This window comes from Scyliorhinus torazame, chromosome 11 (genome assembly GCF_047496885.1).
Source record: "Scyliorhinus torazame isolate Kashiwa2021f chromosome 11, sScyTor2.1, whole genome shotgun sequence".
NCBI classification, from domain to species: Eukaryota; Metazoa; Chordata; class Chondrichthyes; order Carcharhiniformes; family Scyliorhinidae; genus Scyliorhinus; species Scyliorhinus torazame.
Genome location: NC_092717.1, coordinates 133,715,638 through 133,736,597, shown reverse-complemented (window position 1 = coordinate 133,736,597; position 20,960 = coordinate 133,715,638). Strand labels below are relative to the sequence as shown.

Here is a 20,960-nt window from a genome sequence, read left to right as displayed (position 1 = left end):
GAATGGGGAGAAAGAGTAAAGGATCGGAGGTGTACAAAGGAAAGGGAAAGCTGTTGGAGGGGCTGAGGGAGGAAATATAGGAAGAGAAAAGTATGAAAGGATGGGAAGAGATTTAAGTCCAGCATGCTTTAATGTTGTTGCACTCTGGGAAGACATGCAGTTAGTCATTTAAAAAAGAAAAATAGGATGGGATTCTCCGGTTCCTCAGCCAAGTGTTTCTTGGTGGTGGGATTCTATCTTCCCACTGCTTGTCAATGGGAGTTCCCATTACAACCACTACATGTCGCCGTGAAGCCCACTGCTGGGGGTGCACTGCTGGCGGGAAAAGTGAATCCTGGCGACCAGAATATTCTGGCCATTAATTGTGCCATAGTGCCGTAACCAGCAGAACTGGAAGCCAGCAGTGGTCGAGAACACCGTGTGAAATGTTAAAAACTATTTTTAAAAAGGGATTGTGGATGGTCTGACAAATCACGTTGGAGAGCAACACTGACTGAGAACAGGCCAGGAAGCTTCAAACCATGGTTCACAGGAGTAGCAGGAACCAACAAATGGGCAGTGACGGGTGGTACAGGGTCACACAAAGTAACAGAGGAGGGAAGCTGTTCTAATGTGCATGAAGGGGTTGGAGGTAGGAGAGGCAATTAAGTCCTGTGCAGAGCTAGTAGTCAAATAAAACAGGAAATGATGGGTAGAATGGCCTAATCATCGCCCCTTGGCATTCAATCGCATTACCACGCTGAATCCCCCACAATCAACATCCTGAGAGTTACCATTGATCAGAAACTGAACTGGACTAGCCATACTAATACTGTGGCTACCAGGGCTGGCGAAAGGTTAGGAATCCCATAGCAAGTAACTCACCTCATGACCCCCCAAAGCCTGTCCACCATCAACAAGGCACAAGTCAGGAGTGCAATGGAATACTCTCCATTTGCCTGGATGAGTGCAGCTCCCACAACACTCAAGAAGCTCAACACCATCCAGGACAAAGCAGCCCGCTTGACTGCTCCTCCTTCCACAAACATTCAAACCTTCCACTACCAATGAACAGTGGCAGCCGTGTGTATCATCTACAAGATGCACTGCAGTAAATCACCAAGGTTCCTCAGACAACATCTTCCAAACCCACGACCACTAACATCTAGAAGGACAAGAGCAGCAGATACCTGGGAAGCCCACCACCTTGAGTTCCCCCTCCAAGTCACTCACCACTCTGACTTGGAAATATATCGTCGTTCTTTCACTGTTGCTGGGGCAATATCCTGGAACTCCCTCCCTGTACCTACACCTCAAAGATTACAGCTGTTCAAGAAGGCAACTCACCACCACCTTCTGAAGGGCACCTCGGGATGGGCAATAAATGCTGGTCCAACCAGCGACTCAAACACCCTGTAAATTTTTTTTAAAAAGTGGAATATATGATAATGGGGCATAAAGGTGAGAGAGGAAAGCCGACAAGAAGAGAATATAACTATTAAAATTGAAAATCAAAAACAAACATCTTATCATAGAATCTGCTGAATTTTCTGATCGCTTGCTGTAGCGTTGACTGAAGATGTGTGCCATTTCTCACCAATCTTCTGCTGAAGCAATGGCAGATGACTGAAAGAAACCTGGGTAAAAGTATTGGTGCTAAAGGTGCATCATTAAGAAAGAACACATGTTTTTCACAAGAACACTAACAAGTAACAATTTCTGATAACTGTTGCCATAAAGGAAAAAGATAATGCATTTTTACAGTACCTTTTACATTCTCAAGATATCTCAAACCTTCCACAGTCAAATAGCAGGTTTAGCTCAGTGGGCTAGAATGGATTGTGATGTAGAACAAGGCGAGCAGTGCGCGTTCAATTTTCGTACCAGCTGAGGTTATTCATGAAGGCCTGCCTTCTCAACCTTGCCCCTCGCCCGAGGTGTGGTGATCCTCAGGTTAAATCACCACCAGTCAGCTCTCCCCCTTGTTATATTACTTTGTGTAATATATATATTACTCTTTTAAACCAGCCGAGTTGTTGAAATGAGCAGTCGTCTTCTTGTAAAGATAAACTAATTTATTGAGTAATATAAATAAATATGGTGAGTTCTTTTTACTGAATACTGAACTAGTGAAACAAAGAAACAATTGGAGAGATAACTAACTAAATTATAAAGTACAATACTTTGATAACTAATAACTCCTTCTCTCTCTAGCTTTCCTATGTCTGTTCTTTCTGTACTCCTGATACACACTCCTCTTAGAAAGAGCGGGAAAACTATTTATATAGGTCCTGATAGTGAGACATCTAGTGTTCAATTGCCTGTACTAGCTTTACATAGATTGATCATGTATATTGATATAGAGAGATCACTACACCCCTCAAAGGGAAGCAGCCTCTGGTTATCTGGGACTATGGCGACTTCACCTTACCTTTATCTAAAACGCAGTCACTGTTGTTACATAGGCAAAAGTGGAGCAAGTTTTCACGCAGAAAGGTCTAATGAACAGCAATTATGTCAATAAACAGTTCATAGAATCATAGAATCCCTATAGTGCAGATGGAGCCATTCAGCCCATTGAGTCTGCACCGACCCTTAGAATGAGAACTCTACCCATGACCACTCTCTCGTCCATCCTACCCTATCACCATAACCCCATAGCCTAACCTGCCCATCCCTGAACACGAAGGGGAAATTTGTCACGGCCAATCCACCTAACCAGCACACCTTTGGACTGTGGGAGGAAACCAGAGCACCCGGAGGAAACCCAGATAGACTGGGGAAGAACGTGCAAACTCCACACAGACAGTGACCCAAGGCCAGAATTGAACCAATGTCCCTGGTGCTATGAGAGAGCACTGACCACTGTGCCACCGTGGAGTGCAGGGAAAGTTCAATCAGTTTGTTGTGGTAGATTGAAGATGAATGCTGGCCAGGACAATGAAACAATGAACAAAGAACAAAGAAAAGTACAGCACAGGAACGGGCCCTTCAGCCCTCCAAGTCTGTGCCGACCATGCTGCCCGTCTAAACTAAAATCTTCTACACTTCCTGGGTCCATATCCCTCTAGCACAGGGCTAAATAGCTGGCTTTTAAAGCAGACCAAGGCAGGCCAGCAGCACGGTTCAATTCCTGTACCAGCCTCCACGAATAGATGCCAGAATGTGGCGACGAGGGCTTTTCACAGTAACTTCATTTGAAGCCTACTTGTGACAATAAGCGATTTTCATTTCATTTCATTTCATATTCATGTATTTGTCAAGATGCCCCTTAAACGTCACTATCATCCCTGCTTCCACCACCTCTAATTGACCCCTCTACACTGGGAAAAAGTCTCTGACTATCCACTCTGTCTATGCCCCTCATAATTTTGTAGACCTCTATCAGGTCGCCCCTCAACCTCCTTCGTTCCAGTGAGAACAAACAAAGTTTATTCACCCTCTCCTCATAGCTAATGCCCTCCATACCAGGCAACATTCTGGTGAATCTTTACTGCACCCTCTCTAAAGCCCCCACATCCCTCTGGTAGTGTGGTGACCAGAATTCAACACTATACTCCAAGTGTGGCTTAACTAAGGTGGCCTAACTAAGTTTCTATGCAGCTGCAACATGACTTGCCAATTTTTATACTCAATGCCCCAGCCAATGAAGGCAAGCATGCCGAATGTCTTCTTGACTACCTTCTCCACCTGTGTTGCCCCTTTCAGTGATCTGTGGACCTGTCCACCAAGATCTCTCTGACTGTCAATACTCTTGAGGGCTCTACCATTCACTGTATATTCCCTACCTGCATTAGACCTTCCAAAATGCATTACCTCACATTTGTCCAGATTAAATTCCATCTGCCATCTTGCCGCCCAAGTCTCCTGCTGTATCCTCTGACAGTCCTCATCGCTATCCGCAATTCCACCAACCTTTGTGTCGTCCGGAAACTTATTAAGCAGACCAGTTACATTTTCCTCCAAACCATTTATATATACTATGAACAGCAAAGGTCCCAGCACTGATCGCTGCGGAACACCACTAGTCACAGCCCTCCACTCAGAAAAGCACCCTTCCATTGCTACTCTTTGTCTTCTATGACCTAGCCAATTCTGTATCCATCTTGCCAACTCACCTCTGATCCCGTGTGACTTCACCTTTTGTACCAGTCTGCCATGAGCGACCTTGTCAAAGGCCTTACTGAAGTCCATATAGACAACATCCACTGCCCTACCTGCATCAATCATCTTTGTGACCTCTCGAAAAACTCTATCAAGTTAGTGAGGCACAACATCCCCTTCACAAAATCGTGCTGCATCTCGCTAATACGTCCACTTGCTTCCAAATGGGAGTAGATCCTGTCTCAAAGAATTCTCTCCAGTAATTTCCGTACCACTGACGTAAGGGTCTCCAGCCTGTAGTTCCCTGGATTATCCTTGCTACCCTTCTTAAACGAAGGAACAACATTGGCTATTCTCCAGTCCTCCGGGACATCACCTGAAGACAGTGGGGATCCAAAGATTTCTGTCAAGGCCTCAGCAATTTCCTCTCTTGTCTCCTTCAGTATTCTGGGGTCGACCCCATCAGGCCCTGAGGACTTTTCCACCTTAATATTTTTCAAGACGCCCAATACCTCATATGCTTGGATCTCAAGGGGCTGTTTAGCACAGGGCTAAATCGCTGGCTGTGGAAGCAGACCAAGGCAGGCCAGCAGCACGGTTCGATTCCCGTAACAGCCTCCCCGAACAGGCGCCGGAATGTGGCGACTAGGGGCTTTTCACAGTAACTTCATTTGAAGCCTACTTGTGACAATAAGCGATTTTTATTTTCATTTCATTTCATTTTTCATGTGACCCAGGCTATCTACACACCCTTCCACAGACTCAACATCCACCAATTCCTTCTCCTTGGTGAATACTGATGCAAAGTATTCATTTAGTACCTCGCCCATTTTCTCTGGCTCCACATATAGATTCTGTCCTTCAGTGGGCCAACCCTTTCCCTGGCTACTCTCTTGCTTTTTATGTACATGTAAAAGCCTTGGGATTTTCCTTAACCCTATTTGCCAATGACTTTTTGTGACCCCTTTTAGCCCTCCTGATTCCTTGCTTAAGTTCCTTCCTACTTTCCTTATATTCCACACAGGCTTCGTCTGTTCCCAGCCTTCTAGCCCTGACAAATGCTTCCTTTTTCTTTTTGACGAGGCCTACAATATCTCTCGTTATCCAAGGTTCCCGAAATTTGCCATAATTATCCTTCTTCCTCATAGGAACATGCCGGTCCTGAATTCATTTCAACTGACATTTGAAAGCCCCCCACATGTCAGATGTTGATTTACCCTCAAACATCCGCCCCCAATCTAGGTTCTTCAGTTCCCGCCGAATATTGTTATAATTAGCCTTCCCCGAATTTAGCACATTCACCCGAGGACCACTCTTATCCTTGTCCACTAGCACTTTAAAACTTACTGAATTGTGGTCACTGTTCCCGAAATGCTCATCTACTGAAACTTCTACCACCTGGCTGGGCTCATTCCCCAATACCAGGTCCAGTACAGCCCTTTCCCTAGTTGGACTATCTACATATTGTTTTAAGAAGCCCTCCTGGATGCTCCTTGCAAACTCTGCCCCGTCCAAGCCCCTTGCACTAAGTGAGTCCCAGTCAATATTGGGGAAGTTAAAGTCTCCCATCACAACAACCCTGTTGCTTTACTCCATTCCAAAATCTGTCTACCTATCTGCTCCTCTATCTCCCGCTGGCTGTTGGGAGATCTGTAGTAAACCCCCAACATTGTGACTGCACCCTTCTTATTCCTGCTCTCTACCCATATAGCCTCGCTGCCCTCTGAGGTGTCCTCCCGCAGTACAGCTGTGATATTCTCCCGAACCAGTAGCACAACTCCTCCACCCCTTTTACATCCCCCTCTGTCCCACCTAAAACATCTAAATCCTGGAATGTTTAGCTGCCAATCCTGTCCTTCCCTCAACCAGGTCTCTGTAATGGCAACAACATCATAGTTCCAAGTACTAATCCAAGCTCTAAGTTCATCTGCCTTACCTGTTATACTTCTTGCATTAAAATAGATGCACTTCAGGCCACCAGACCCGCTGTTTTCAGCAACATCTCCCTGTCTGCTCTTCCTCAGAGCCATAGTGGCCCTATTCCCTAGTTCTCCCTCAATGCTTTCACATTCTGACCTATTGCTCCGGTACCCACCCCCATGCCATACTAGTTTAAACCCTCCCGTATGACACTAGCAAATCTCGCGGCCAGGATATTTATGCCTCTCCAGTTTAGATGCAACCCGTCCTTCTTATACAGGTCACACCTGCCCCGGAAGAGCTCCCAGTGGTCCAGATAACTGAAACCCTCCCTCCTACACCAGCTGTTTAACCACGTGTTAGCTGCTCTATCTTCCTATTTCTAGCCTCACTGGCACGTGGCACAGGGAGTAATCCCGAGATTACAACCCTTGAGGTCCTGTCTTTAACTTTCTGCCAAGCTCCCTGAACTCTTGCTGCAGGACCCCATTCCCCTTCCTGCCTATGTCGTTAGCACCAATATGTACCAATATGTACCAATCTGTACCAATATGTATCTTGGGTCTTGCTCCACACCTTAGGCTGGTGCTTCTTGAGGAGCAAACGAAGGGGGGCCAGGGCAGTTGCCAAATTCGGAATGAACCTGCTATAATAATGACCAATCCAAGAAAAGAGTGAAGCTCTGTGGCGTCTCGCGGGACGGGGGCCAATTTGATGGCTCTCATGCGGCGGGGTGCAGGCCATCTCGGTCCACTCGATGCCCCAAATAGACGACTTAGTTTGCGTGAAACACGCACTGCTTTATTTTAACAAATTGCTTTATTTTAAATAGTGGCATGAGCTTCATCTTTAACACCATCTGAACATCTCACCGAAAAGACAACGCCGTCAGAGCTGCACCACTAGGGCACTGAGAAATCCTATTAGATTGTGCAGTCAAGAACGAAAATAAAGAATGAATCCACAATCTTCTAACTCAGAGGCAAGTGTGTGCCCACTGAGCCAAGCTGACATGCATAGATAACATACGGGCCTTGCACCTTTGGTGGGAGCAATGGAGGCAGATTAGAATTTGCACTAAGATGGATCCTGGTTTTGCATTGGAATGTGTGCTCAGCTTTGTAAGGGTCAGAGCCTTTGGTCAGCCCTAACAAGGCCAATGAAAGAGGGAGCGAGGTCGGGGTGATGATTTTGAACAGCAGAGCTCCATTGTCTCTTGTTTCTCAGTTGGTGGGGCAGCTAGTGTGCCTGATGAGACCAGGTTGTAAGTCCACCCCACCTCGGGGTCCAGGCAAGGATGGTGACCTTCAAAGATGAATCCAAATGTACGTTTTGTTTTAATTAAGTGCACTCCCTCCCACCCTCATGAAGGGGCTACAGTGCATTTGTCTAGTCTTTAGGGTGGGGCAGGTACCCGCTCCCCTACAGGCCCAACTTTCTGTAACATGACAGATGGCTGCACCACTTGGATTTTTTGCTCCTGCCATGGTAATTGATGGATCCTCTTAAACGTGGACAGAAGCGCAAGCAGGCTTATCTCAGAACCTACCTTCATAGTTTTCAAAGTCAATCTTACCATTTTCATTGGAGTAGACTATAATTCTTAAAAAGCAAAACTTTCACAAGACCTTCTCTTGTGTAGGAATATACTTCAAAATTTCAACCACCATCTATACATGGAAGCTCTTTTATCACAGTGAGGCCATGAAAATAATTAAACAACAAGATGATTTTTTAAATTGGCAGCATTGGGAGACCAGGAATTGTAATATCCCTCATGGGATTTACAGGGTGGGAATGCTTATCTTCCCCGTGGTCTGGCAGGTTTCACTTTAACCCAACCCCGTCAGTGCTCGTTCAAAGATCGTTTTAATATGGCAGAGAACCCCGGCGAGTCAGTCAGCGAGTCCATAACATGGCTATGGAAGGTAGCCGAGTTTTGTGAGTATGGAAATGCTTTCCCTGATATGCTCCGCGATCATTTGGTCTGATTGGGTGGCGCCGGTCATACCCATTATGAAGCTGGCAAGACAGTCTGCCTCTGCGGGGACTATAAATTCATGGTGAACACGGCTTCGAGGTTGGATCATTATCTTTTACCCCGCATCGAGGATCTTCATGCTACATTGGCCAGTGGCTACATATTTACAAAATTGGACACGAGCAACACTTATCTACAGCTGGAGCTTGATAAGTTCTACGGACGTACATCATGATTAATATGTACAAGGGTCTCTACGAGTATACCCGACCATCCCATTTGGCGTATCCTCGGCATGCACAATCTTCCAGCGTGTCGTGGGGAACATCTTGCATGGATTGCTGCGCGTTGCAGTTTACTTAGACAATGTGCTTGTCATTGGAAACACGACCAGGAGCATTTACAAAACCTGAAAGTGCTTTTCAGAGTATGGGGTCTGCCTGTGCTACACGAAGTGCGTGTTTCACGCAAAGTAAGTCGTCTATTTGGGGCATCGAGAAGACCGAGGTGGCCTGCACCCGGTCGCATGAGAGCCATCAAATTGGCCCCCGTCCCGCGAGACGCCACATAGCTTCACTCTTTTCTTGGATTGGTCATTATTATAGCAGGTTCATTCCGAATTTGGCAACTATCCTGGCCCCCCTTGGTTTGCTCCTCAAGAAGCACCAGCCTAAGGTGTGGAGCAAGGCCCAAGATGAGGCGTTCAAAAAAGTGGAATGGTGGCTATGCGCTTCAAGGGTGTTGATGCATTTCGATCCTTCAAAGCCATTATTCATCCCGTATGGAATTGGGCCAGTCCCGTCTCACTTGATGAGCGATGGCTGTGAACCTCCGCTCGTCTTTGCTTCACTGGCTGCAGCTGAGCGGAAGTATGCTCAAATAGAACGGTTTAGCAGTCGGATTTGGAATGAAGAGCTTTCATGAGTACATCTATAGCCGCCATTTCTTTATCATCACGGATCACAGCCGCTGTTAGACCTCTTTCTTGAGGACAAAGCGATCCCACCAATTGCTGCCACAAGAATCCAGCACTGAGTCTTATTGGCTGCTTATGAATACTCTTCCGAAATCGGCCTATAGGACCCACACAGCTCTATCGCTCGGAACCCCCCACGGGGCCTGAGGTGATGAGACGCTTTCCGGACGGGCTGACTTTCCCAAGGGTGGGCAGGGAGCTGGTGGATGGGTTGGGGCTCCGATTAGGGCCAAAGAAATATCTGAGGGCTTGAAGGCAATGCAGTCGGGTAAAGCCCTGGGGCCGGACGGGTTCCCGGTGGAATTTTACAAGAAATGTTCGGGGATATTAGGACCGTTGCTGGTCAAGGTTCTTAACAAGGCAAGGGATAGAGGGGTGCTGCCCCCGACGATGTCACAGGCCACCATTTCGTTAATATTGAAGCGGGACAAGAACCCGGAGTGGGTCCTGTAGGCCGATCTCATTGCTTAATGTGGACGCTAAGCTGCTGGCCAAAGTGTTGGCCTCCAGGATTCAAGATTGTGTGCCGGAGGTGATTATGGAGGACCAAACCGGATTTGCCAAGGGTAGGCAGTTGGTGGCCAATATAACAAGGCTCCTTAATGTGATTATGATGCCCCCCGGAGAGAAGGGAAGTTGAGGTAGTTGTGGCCATGGATGCGGAGAAGGCGTTCGACCGGGTAGAGTGGGACTATCTATGGGAGGTGCTGGGACGGTTTGGGTTCGGTAGTGGCTTAATCGACTGGGTTAGGTTGTTGTAGCAGGCCCTGGAGGCTAGTGTAAGAACGAACAGAACGACCTTGGACTATTTTAGGCTGCTCCGGGGGACAAGACAGGGATGTCCCCTTTCCCCACTGCTGTTTGCGTTAGCCATAGAGCTGCTGACAATTGCTCTGAGAGCTTCAAGGGGTTGGAAAGGGCTGGTTGGGGGGCGGGGGGGGTGGAGCATAGGGTATCGCTGTATGCGAATGACCTGCTCCTATATGTAGCAGATCCAGGATCTGGGATGGGGAGATTATGGTGATTCTGGGGGGCATTTGACCGGTTTTCGGGATACAAACTGAATATGACGAAGAGTGAAATGTTTGTAGTCCAGGCAAGAGGTCAGGAGGGTCGGCTGGGGAAGTTACCGCTCAGGTTGGTGGGGGACAATTTTAGATATCTGGGGATACAAGTGGCGGTTATACAAGTTGAACTTATCCCGGTTGGTTGAGCAGGTGAGGGGCGAGTTTCGGAGATGGGATGCGCTTCCGCTGTCACTTGCGGGGAGGGTGCAGACGGTTAAGGTGATGGTATCGCCAAGATTTTTATTTGTGTTCCAATGCCTCCCGATTTTCATCCCGCGGTCCTTTTTTAAGAGGATCAACAAAATCATTTTGGGCTTGTTTGGGCGGGTAAGTCCCCACGGGTGAAAAAGGTGATGCTATAGAGGAAAATGGGGGGAGGGGGGGGCTTGCCCTGCCAAATTTTAGTAATTATTACTGGGCGGCCAATATTGCGATAGTAAGGAAGTGAGTGGTGGGGGCGGTTTGGGAGCGGATGGAGGCAGCTTCATGCGGAGGCACCAGTTTGGGGGCATTGATAACGGCACCTTTGCCGTTCCCGCCGGCGAGATATTCCACCAGTCCCGTGGTGGTGGCCCTGAGGATCTGGGGTCAGTGGAGGAGGTACGTTGGAGCAGTGGGTGCATCGGTTTGGTCCCCAATATGTGACAACCATCGGTTTGCCCCAGGGAGCTTAGATGGGGGGTTTCGTGTATGGCAAAGGGCGGGAATTGAGAAGATGGTGGACCTGTTCCTGGAAGGGAGCTTCCCTAGCTTGAGGGCGCTGGAGGAGAAGTTTGGGCTGGCAGCAGGGAATGACTTCAGATATCTACAGGTGCGGGACATTCATGCGCAGGCAGTTATCATCCTTCCCACTCCTCCCACTAAGAGGGATTCAAGATAGGGTAGTGTCTAGGGGCTGGGTGGGGAAGGGGAGCATCTCGGACATCTACAAAGAATTAATGGGAGCGGAGGAGCCGCATATAGAGGAGCTGACGCGTAAGTGGGAGGAGGAACTGGGGGGTGAGATGGAGGACGGCCTATGGGCAGAGGTGTTGAGCAGGGTCAACGCGACCGCTACATGCGCAAGGCTTAGCTTGATCCAATTTAAGGTGGTGCACCGGGCACACATGACAGTGGCCCGGATGAGCAGATTTTTTGGGGTGGAAGACAAGTGTGTCAGATGTACGGGTGGACCAGCGAACCATAGAATAGAATTTACAGTGCAGAAGGAGGCCATTCGGCCCATCGAGTCTGCACCGGCTCTTGGAAAGAGCACCCTACCCAAGGTCAACACCGCCACCCTATCCCCATAACCCAGCAACCCCACCCAACACTAAGGGCAATTTTGGACACTAAGGGCAATTTATCATGGCCAATCCACCTAACCCGCACATCTTTGGACTGTGGGAGGAAACCGGAGCACCCGGAGGAAACCCACGCACACACGGGGAGGACGTGCAGACTCCGCACAGACAGTGACCCAAGCCGGAATCGAACCTGGAGCTATGAAGCAATTGTGCTATCCACAAGGCTACCGTGCTGCCCCTATGTCCTCATGTTCTGGGCATGCCCAAAACCTAGGGGTTACTGGCAGGGGTTTGCGGATGTCATGTCCAGAGTATTGAGGACAAGGGTGGAAATGAGTTCAGGGGTAGCGATTTTTGGGGTGTTGGAAGACCTGGGTGTCCAGGAGGAGAAAGAGGCAGATGTTCTGGCCTTTGCCTCCTTGGTAGCCCGGCGACGGATATTACTGGCTTGGAGGGATTTTAGGCCTCCGGCCGACATGGCGAGCTTTCGCGGCCTGGAATAGATCAAGTTCTCCATGAGAGGGTCGGCGTCAGGGTTCGCCTGGAGGTGGCAACCATTCATTGACTTCTTTGCGGATAATTAATCGTCAGCATGGGGGGGGGGGGGGTAAGAGTAGGGGGTTAAATAGGCAGGCCTTGGAGGGACGGATGTCGGTGGTCGCATTATGACTATTGTTCTTTGTGCCCTATTTTTTATACTGTGGTTGTTTGTAATGCCAAAAATACATCATTAAAATTGTTTGTTAAAAAAAAAGTTTGAAATCTTTTCATTTGCGATTTACTGCCCAGAAACTCATCATTTCTGAATGGAATGTTGCACCAAGAGGACAAGAATCAGGAATAATACAAAATCCTTTTGAAATCAAAATCACGAGTGTTCAAAGCAATCCTGTCCATATCAATTTCAAACAAAACCATCCTGATAAACAACAACACTCAGAAATCTTGTTTGATGCGTGACAGGATTGTTGAATTCCATAAATGAACCATTCACTGTGCATTGTGTACTTCAGCAAGACTGCTCAGCTTGTTGTAAGGATAGGGTATCAAAAATATGTATGGGAGATGTTTATCTTTCATATGAAATACTTTACTTTCTGAATCAACCAGACACGTAGTGAGGACAAGGCAGAGCTCAGTCTCAATGTTGGCTATTTCTACATAGCTTTCTATCTTTGTCAAATGCACATTTAAGAATAACGGTCACTTTGATAAGTACCCAAGAAGATCAGAAATGGGCCATTAGAATTGGGACTCCTGAGCCAGCTCTGCCATTCAATAAGATTATAGCCACTTCCGGGTGCGGCGATGACCAGCTGAGTCGCACGTTTCGGCAGCTCCCGGTGAAACGGACTTTTGGGCTCTTGATAGGAGCCCCAACGTCAATTTTGACGGCTAAAAACACTGTGCGGTAAACCAGAAGGGAATCCCCCCTGGATACGGATGAAAAAAGGAGGAGAAAGTGGCCGGATTGCAGTGGATCCTTTAGAACAGCGGCAAGGAAGGCAAGCAAAAACCAAGATGGCGTCGGAAGGTGGCAGTTTAACATGGGGCCCTGAACAACAAGAGTTCTTGAAATGCTGTGTGGAAGAGCTCAAAAAGGAAATGAAGAAAGAGCTGTTGGCCCCGATACTACAGGCGATCGAAGGGCTAAAGGAGGAACAAAAGACCCAGGAGCGGGAGCTTCGGGTCGTGAAGGCAAAGGCAGCCGAGAATGAGGACGACATACAGGGCCTGGTGGTGAAGACGGAGACGCATGAGGCACATCAGAAACGATGTGTGGAAAGGTTGGAGGCACTGGAGAACAACGCAAGGAGGAACAACCTGAGGATTCTTGGTCTTCCTGAAGGTGCGGAGGGAGCGGACGTCGGGGCATATGTGAGCACGATGCTGCACTCGTTAATGGGAGCGGAGGCCCCGGCGGGTCCGTTGGAGGTGGAGGGAGCATACCGAGTGATGGCGCGAGGACCGAGAGCAGGAGAAATTCCCAGAGCCATAGTGGTGAGATTCCTCCGTTTTAAGGATAGAGAAATGGTCCTTAGATGGGCAAAGAAAACTCGGAGCAGTAAATGGGAGAACGCGGTGATCCGCGTTTATCAAGACTGGAGTGCGGAGGTGGCGAGAAGGAGGGCGAGCTTCAATCGGGCCAAGGCGGTGCTTCATAAAAAGAAGATAAAATTTGGAATGCTGCAACTGGCAAGACTGTGGGTCACATATCGAGGGAGGCACCACTACTTTGAGATGGCGGATGAAGCGTGGACTTTTATTGTGGAAGAAAAACTGGAATGAGCGGGTTATTAAAAAGAACGTTTGAACAAAGTGGTGGGGCGAATGTGGGGGGCGAAGAGGGGGGTTAAAAAGGGGGGAAAGAGGAGTTTTATGTACTAATCCTTTCTCTCTTCCACAGGTGGTGATGGGGGGGGGGGAGGAGGGGAGGTGGAGGAGATGGGGCGTTGGCCATTGGGGGCGGGGCCAAGGGAGAAGCGCGGGCTTGGTTCCCGCGCTATGATAATCATTTCGGGAATAGAGAAGCAGGAAGGAGGGGGCGTCGCATGGTGCGAGCCGAGGTCACGGGGGGAAGCCGAGGTCGGCCAGAGTTTGCTGACTTCTGGGAGCAACATAGGGGGTGTAATTATGCTAGCGGGGGATCTAGCGGGGGGGGGGTGGGGGGGGGGAATTATTGGGTTGCTGCTGCTGGGGAGAGGGGGGAGCTGGTATGGGAGGGGTTGGGCGGGGGGCACCGCCTGGGGGTGATACAGCTGCGTGGGAACCGGGTGAGGAGCTGGAAAAAGGGGATGGCTAATCGACAAGGGGGGGGGGGTAGGAAGCCCCCCAACCCGGCTGATCACGTGGAACGTGAGAGGGCTGAACGGGCCGATAAAGAGGGCACGGGTACTCGCACACCTTAAGAAACTTAAGGCAGATGTGGTTATGTTACAGGAAATGCACCTGAAACTGATAGACCAGGTTAGGCTACGCAAAGGATGGGTGGGGCAGGTGTTCCATTCGGGGCTAGATGCGAAAAACAGGGGGGTGGCTATATTAGTGGGGAAGCGGGTAATGTTCGAGGCAAAGGCTATAGTGGCGGATAACGGGGGCAGATACGTGATGGTGAGTGGCAAACTACAGGGAGAGACGGTGGTTTTGGTAAACGTATATGCCCCGAACTGGGATGATGCCAATTTTATGAGGCGGATGCTAGGACGCGTTCCGGACCTAGAGATGGGAAAGCTGATAATGGGGGGAGATTTTAATATGGTGTTGGAACCAGGGCTGGATAGGTCGAAGTCCAGGACTGGAAGGAGGCCGGCAGCAGCCAAGGTACTTAAAGATTTTATGGAGCAGATGGGAGGTGTAGACCCGTGGCGATTTAGCAGACCTAGGAGTAAGGAGTTCTCGTTTTTCTCCTATGTCCATAAAGTCTACTCGCGAATAGACTTTTTTGTGCTGGGAAGGGCGTTGATCCCGAAGGTGAGGGGAACGGAGTATACGGCTATAGCCATTTCGGATCACGCTCCACACTGGGTAGACTCGGAGATAGGGGAGGAAACAGGAGGGCGCCCACCCTGGAGAATGGACATGGGACTAATGGCAGATGAGGGGGTGTGTCTAAGGGTGAGTGGGTGCATTGAAAAGTACTTGGAACTCAATGATAATGGGGAGGTCCAGGTAGGAGTGGTCTGGGAGGCGTTGAAGGCGGTGGTTAGAGGGGAGCTGATATCAATAAGGGCACATAAAGGGAAGCAGGAGAGTAAGGAACGGGAGCGGTTGCTGCAAGAACTTTTGAGGGTGGACAGACAATATGCGGAAGCACCGGAGGAGGGACTGTACAGGGAAAGGCAAAGGCTACATATAGAATTTGACTTGCTGACTACGGGCACTGCAGAGGCACAATGGAGGAAGGCACAGGGTGTACAGTACGAATATGGGGAGAAGGCGAGCAGGTTGCTGGCACACCAATTGAGGAAAAGGGGAGCAGCGCGGGAAATAGGGGGATGAGGGATGAGGAAGGAGAGATGGAGCGGGGAGCGGAGAGAGTGAATGGAGTGTTCAAGACATTTTATAAAAAATTATATGAAGCTCAACCCCCAGATGGGAGGGAGAGAATGATGGGCTTCTTGGATCGGCTGGAATTTCCCAAGGTGGAAGAGCAGGAAAGGGTGGGACTGGGAGCACAGATCGAGGTAGAAGAAGTCGTGAAAGGAATTAGGAGCATGCAGGCGGGAAAGGCCCCGGGACCGGATGGATTCCCAGTCGAATTCTATAGAAAATATGTGGACTTGCTCGCCCCGGTATTGACGAGGACCTTTAATGAGGCAAAGGAAAGGGGACAACTGCCCCCGACTATGTTTGAAGCAACGATATCGCTTCTCTTAAAGAAGGAAAAGGACCCGCTACAATGCGGGTCCTAGAGACCTATTTCCCTCCTAAATGTAGATGCCAAGATCCTGGCCAAGGTAATGGCAATGAGAATAGAGGAATGTGTCCCGGGGGTGGTCCACGAGGACCAAACTGGGTTTGTGAAGGGGAGACAGCTGAACACGAATATACGGAGGCTGTTAGGGGTAATGATGATGGCCCCACCAGAGGGGGAAACGGAGATAGTAGTGGCGATGGATGCCGAGAGAGCATTTGATAGAGTGGAGTGGGATTATTTGTGGGAGGTGTTGAGGAGATTTGGTTTTGGAGAGGGGTATGTTAGATGGGTGCAGCTGTTGTATAGGGCCCCGATGACGAGCGTGGTCACGAATGGACGGGGATCTGCATATTTTCGGCTCCATAGAGGGACAAGGCAGGGATGCCCTCTGTCCCCATTATTGTTTGCACTGGCGATTCAGCCCCTGGCGATAGCGTTGAGGGGTTCCAAGAAGTGGAGGGGAGTACTTAGAGGAGGAGAAGAACACCGGGTATCTTTGTATGCGGACGATTTGCTACTATACGTGGCAGACCCGGCGGAGGGGATGCCAGAAATAATGCGGATACTTGGGGAGTTTGGGGATTTTTCAGGGTATAAATTGAACATGGGGAAAAGTGAGTTGTTTGTGGTGCATCCAGGGGAGCAGAGTAGAGAAATAGAGGACCTACCGTTGAGGAAGGTATCAAGGGACTTTCGTTACCTGGGGATCCAGATAGCCAAGAATTGGGGCACATTGCATAGGTTAAATTTAACGCGGTTGGTGGAACAAATGGAGGAGGATTTCAAGAGATGGGATATGGTATCCCTGTCACTGGCAGGGAGGGTGCAGGCGGTTAAGATGGTGGTCCTCCCGAGATTCCTCTTTGTGTTTCAGTGCCTCCCGGTGGTGATCACGAAGGCTTTTTTTAAAAAGGATTGAAAAGAGCATCATGGGTTTTGTGTGGGCCGGGAAGACCCCGAGAGTGAGAAAGGGATTCTTACAGCGTAGCAGGGATAGGGGGGGGCTGGCACTACCGAGCCTAAGTGAGTATTATTGGGCCGCTAATATTTCAATGGTGAGTAAGTGGATGGGAGGAGGAGGGGGGAGCGGCGTGGAAGAGATTAGAGAGGGCGTCCTGTAGGGGGACTAGCCTACAGGCTATGGTGACAGCCCCATTGCCGTTCTCACCGAGGAACTACACCACAAGCCCGGTGGTGGTGGCTACACTGAAGATTTGGGGACAGTGGAGACGGCATAGGGGAAAGACTGGAGCCTTGGGGGGGTCCCCGATAAGAAACAACCATAGGTTTGCCCCGGGGGAATGGATGGGGGATATGGAATGTGGCAAAGAGCAGGAATAACGCAACTGAAGGATCTGTTTGTGGATGGAAAGTTCGCGAGTCTGGGAGCGCTGACCAAGAAATATGGGTTGCCCCAAGGGAATGCATTCAGGTATATGCAACTGAGGGCTTTTGCGAGGCAACAGGTGAGGGAATTCCCGCAGCTCCCGACACAAGAGGTGCAGGACAGAGTGATCTCAAAGACATGGGTGGGGGATGGTAAGGTGTCAGATATATATAGGGAAATAAGGGACGAAGGGGAGACTATGGTAGATGAACTAAAAGGGAAATGGGAAGAAGAGCTGGGGGAGGAGATCGAGGAGGGGCTGTGGGCAGATGCCCTAAGCAGGGTAAACTCGTCGTCCTCGTGTGCCAGGCTAAGCCTGATTCAGTTTAAGGTATTACACAGGGCGCATATGACTGGAGCACAGCTCAGTAAATTTTTTGGGGTGGAGGATAGGTGTGCGAGGTGCTCGAGAAGCCCAGCGAATCATACCCATATGTTTTGGTCATGCCCGGCACTACAGGGATTTTGGATGGGGGTGACAAAGGTGCTTTCAAAAGTAGTGGGGGTCCGGGTCGAACCAAGCTGGGGGTTGGCTATATTTGGGGTTGCACAAGAGCCGGGAGTGCAGGAGGCGAGAGAGGCCGATGTTTTGGCCTTTGCGTCTCTAGTAGCCCGGCGCAGGATATTGTTAATGTGGAAAGAAGCCAAGCCCCCGGGGGTGGAGACCTGGATAAATGACATGGCAGGGTTTATAAAGCTAGAGCGGATTAAGTTCGTTCTAAGGGGGTCGGCTCAAGGGTTCACCAGGCGGTGGCAACCGTTCGTCGAATACCTCGCAGAAAGATAGATGGGATGGAAAAAAGAAGGCAGCAGCAGCAGCCCAGGATCAGGGAAGGGGGGGGGGGGGGGGGAGGAGGAACCAGAAGGACTCTCAGGGTTGTTAATATATACTGTATAATATGTATAGGTCGTTGCGACAGATAATTATATATTGGACTGTTAAATTATATTTTTGGAGAGTGTTACTTGTGACAAGGCAGTTGCCAATTAGGGTTAGTTTTCATTTTTGTTATTTATTATTTATTCATTTTTTGTTTATAAAATAGTTCATTGTTATTTGTGTTGTTATAATATTGTGTAAAGGATGCACAATGTACTGTGTTGGTTGACCAAAAATTTTCAATAAAATATTTATTAAAAAAAAATAAGATTATAGCTGATCTGACTGCGGCCATGACTCTACTTTCCTGCCCCCCCCCCCCACCCCACCATAACCCTAATGACTTTGTAGATCAAAGATCTGTATGACTCAGCCTTGAGGGAGATCAAAAACCCAGCCTCCACTGCTCTCTGGGGTAGAGAATTACAAAGATTAACAATGCTCCCAAAGGAGAAATTCCTCCTCATCTCATCTGAAATAAGAAACGCCTTGTTTTTAAGCTGTGCCCCCTAGTTCTCGAATTCCCCCAAGAGGAGAAATTACATCTCAGCATTTACTCTGTCAAGTCCCCTCAAAAATCTTTATGATTCATTGAGGTCACCTCTCATTCATCTAAATTCCAATGAGCGTTGGGCCAACCTGCTCAACCTTTCCTCATAAGACAACTCCATCTTCCCAGGAATCAACCGAATGAACTTTCTCTGAACTGCCCCCAATGGGAGTATATCTCTCCTTAAATAAGGGGTCCAAACTATAAGCAGTATTCTGGATGTGGTCTGTAAAATTTGAGGATGACTTCCCTACTCTTATACTCCATTCCCTTTGCAATAAGGGCTATGACTCAATTTGCCTTCCTTATTACTTGCTGAACCTGCAAGCTAACTTTTTGTGATTTATGTACAAAGACACGCAGATCCCTCTGTACTGCAGCATTCTGAATTTCTCTCCTCATTAAAGTAATATTATGCTGTGTGATTCTTATATTCTTAGGCGTAAACCCAAATCCACTATAATAAGCAGGCAAAGCTTTTCTTCTATTTGGCTTGTGTCCTGTATATGTATTTTGTGTCATTCAAGTGTCATGGGATTGTCCCTTTAAGAAAGGGTTGTGTCTTATCGCATGGCGTCAGTGATGTCATTTTGTGGGTGGAGCTGAGCTGTGACTGTGAGGTTTGTTTTACTTTCACTTTCAGTTTTGACTGCTGTGAACTACAGACAGAGAAAATAAGTGTTTTGGCCTGTCTCTCTATTTTCATTTTAAAGAGGTGTCCCAGAAAAAAAAACATTGATTACACCTTCCTGCTTTGGTAATTTAAAAGATATAGTTTGCTTTCCGGAGGGGTTTAAACCTGCTGGTGAGACGGGGTCAGAATCTCAGGGAAAGCCAGTCTTATTCAAGTGAGAATGCAGAGTGCTGGACCACGCCCTTGAAAAGGGGGTTTTGGTTTATGGGATTTTGTTTTTAAATTGGAACAGTTAAGGGGGAATTTGTTAAATGTTATACATAGATTACTGTAGCTGTGGGGTGTCTTTATGTTTGTAATTGATTAATATTCTTGCTGTGTGTTTATATAAATGTTAACTAAGTTCTCAGAATAAAGTTTATTTTGATTAAAGTATCTAGGAAGACTGTTGAATCACACCTGAAGGGAAGGCTGTTGTGCTCATCCTAGCCAAATTCAACATAAAGGTTGTAGGTCAGGTGGACTTCATAATATACTTTGGAGTTTCTAAGCCCTGGCCCATAACACAATTAACTCATGAGTATGGTTTTGTGGAAAGGTGCTAAACTCAATGGTACCTTGAACATGGGAGCAATTGGAGACTGTCCTCCTGGAGTGGTAGCAATCTAGATTTGAGTTCATTCTGGAAACCAGTAATTCAGAAAGACTAAAAGGTTGGATTACTCTAATTGAAGCATGCTCAAGATACAGCTGCTTTTGCCATAGGAAATAGGAGCAGTAGTAGGCCGTTGAATACATTCAATAAGTCAGCCTCCATTGCTCTCGGGGTTAGAGAATTCTAAAGACTAAACAACCCTCTGAGAAAAGAGATTCATCCTCAGCATCGTCCATTTGAGACCATTTGCCTAATGAGACCAGTGGCAGGAGCACGACAAATTGGTCCACGAGCCTCATTTGCATATTGCTGCAAAGCTGCGGGACTCCATTCATGTGCCCATCGACAGCTTACTAATCCCAGGGGACTGCCCAAACACTCAGAGGCCATTAGTGGAGTCCTGAGGTGGGAGGGGTTTGCAGCTTCTCGGCAAAATTATTTGTTTTACTCACGGGATTCGGATATCCATCAGCAAGCATTTATTTCAAATCCCTAATTGTCTTTGCTTAGTTCTATCACTGCAGCAAAAAGGTCACAGAAGCCTTGTATTAAGGAAAAGAGATGTAATTGGCTTCTCCCTAAACACAGAAGCATGTAGAGCACACAATGGTTTTGCCAGGAAAGCAAGCATCCCCAGTGCATGGAGCCATCGACTGCATGTAAGTGATTTTGTGAATGTCACAGCTCAATGGTGAGATGTATTAAAACCAGAAAAGGTACTACTCACTCAACTTGTAGTTAATGTGTCAACGTTCACATTCATCTTGCATTGCAACAATGCGGATTTCATGATCTTCTCATGCAGAATTCAGGCATTGTGTGGCTTCTGCATGTGTTAAAAAGAAAGCAATGTTAAGAACCTTGCTAATGTTGAATGTGAGAGTATCAAAACTCAGAGGGGGGTACAGTAGCACAGTGCTTAGCACTGTTGTTTCACAGCGCCAGGGCCCCGGGTTTGATTCCCAGCTGAGGTAATTGTTTGTGCGGAGTCTGCATGTTCTCCCCATGTCTGCGTGGGTTTCCTCCGGGCGCTCCGCTTTCCTCCCACAAGTCCCGAAAGAAGAGCTTGTTAATAAAGATTATTATTATTGTTATTATTCAAAGGATAAGTTGGAACACTGGTT

At 48.1% G+C, this 20,960-nt stretch overlaps 1 protein-coding gene across 3 annotated transcripts in view; it reads right to left on the bottom strand.

Moving 5' to 3' along the window:
* Positions 1-20,664, bottom strand: part of st18 (ST18 C2H2C-type zinc finger transcription factor) — a 575,669-nt gene extending 555,005 nt beyond the window's left edge. For all 3 annotated transcript variants that reach the window (XM_072467783.1, XM_072467784.1, XM_072467782.1), the window contains exon 1: positions 20,564-20,664. The gene's annotated coding sequence lies outside the window, so the exon portion shown is untranslated. The remainder of the gene's footprint in view (positions 1-20,563) is intronic.
* Between the last annotated feature and the right edge of the window lie 296 nt (positions 20,665-20,960).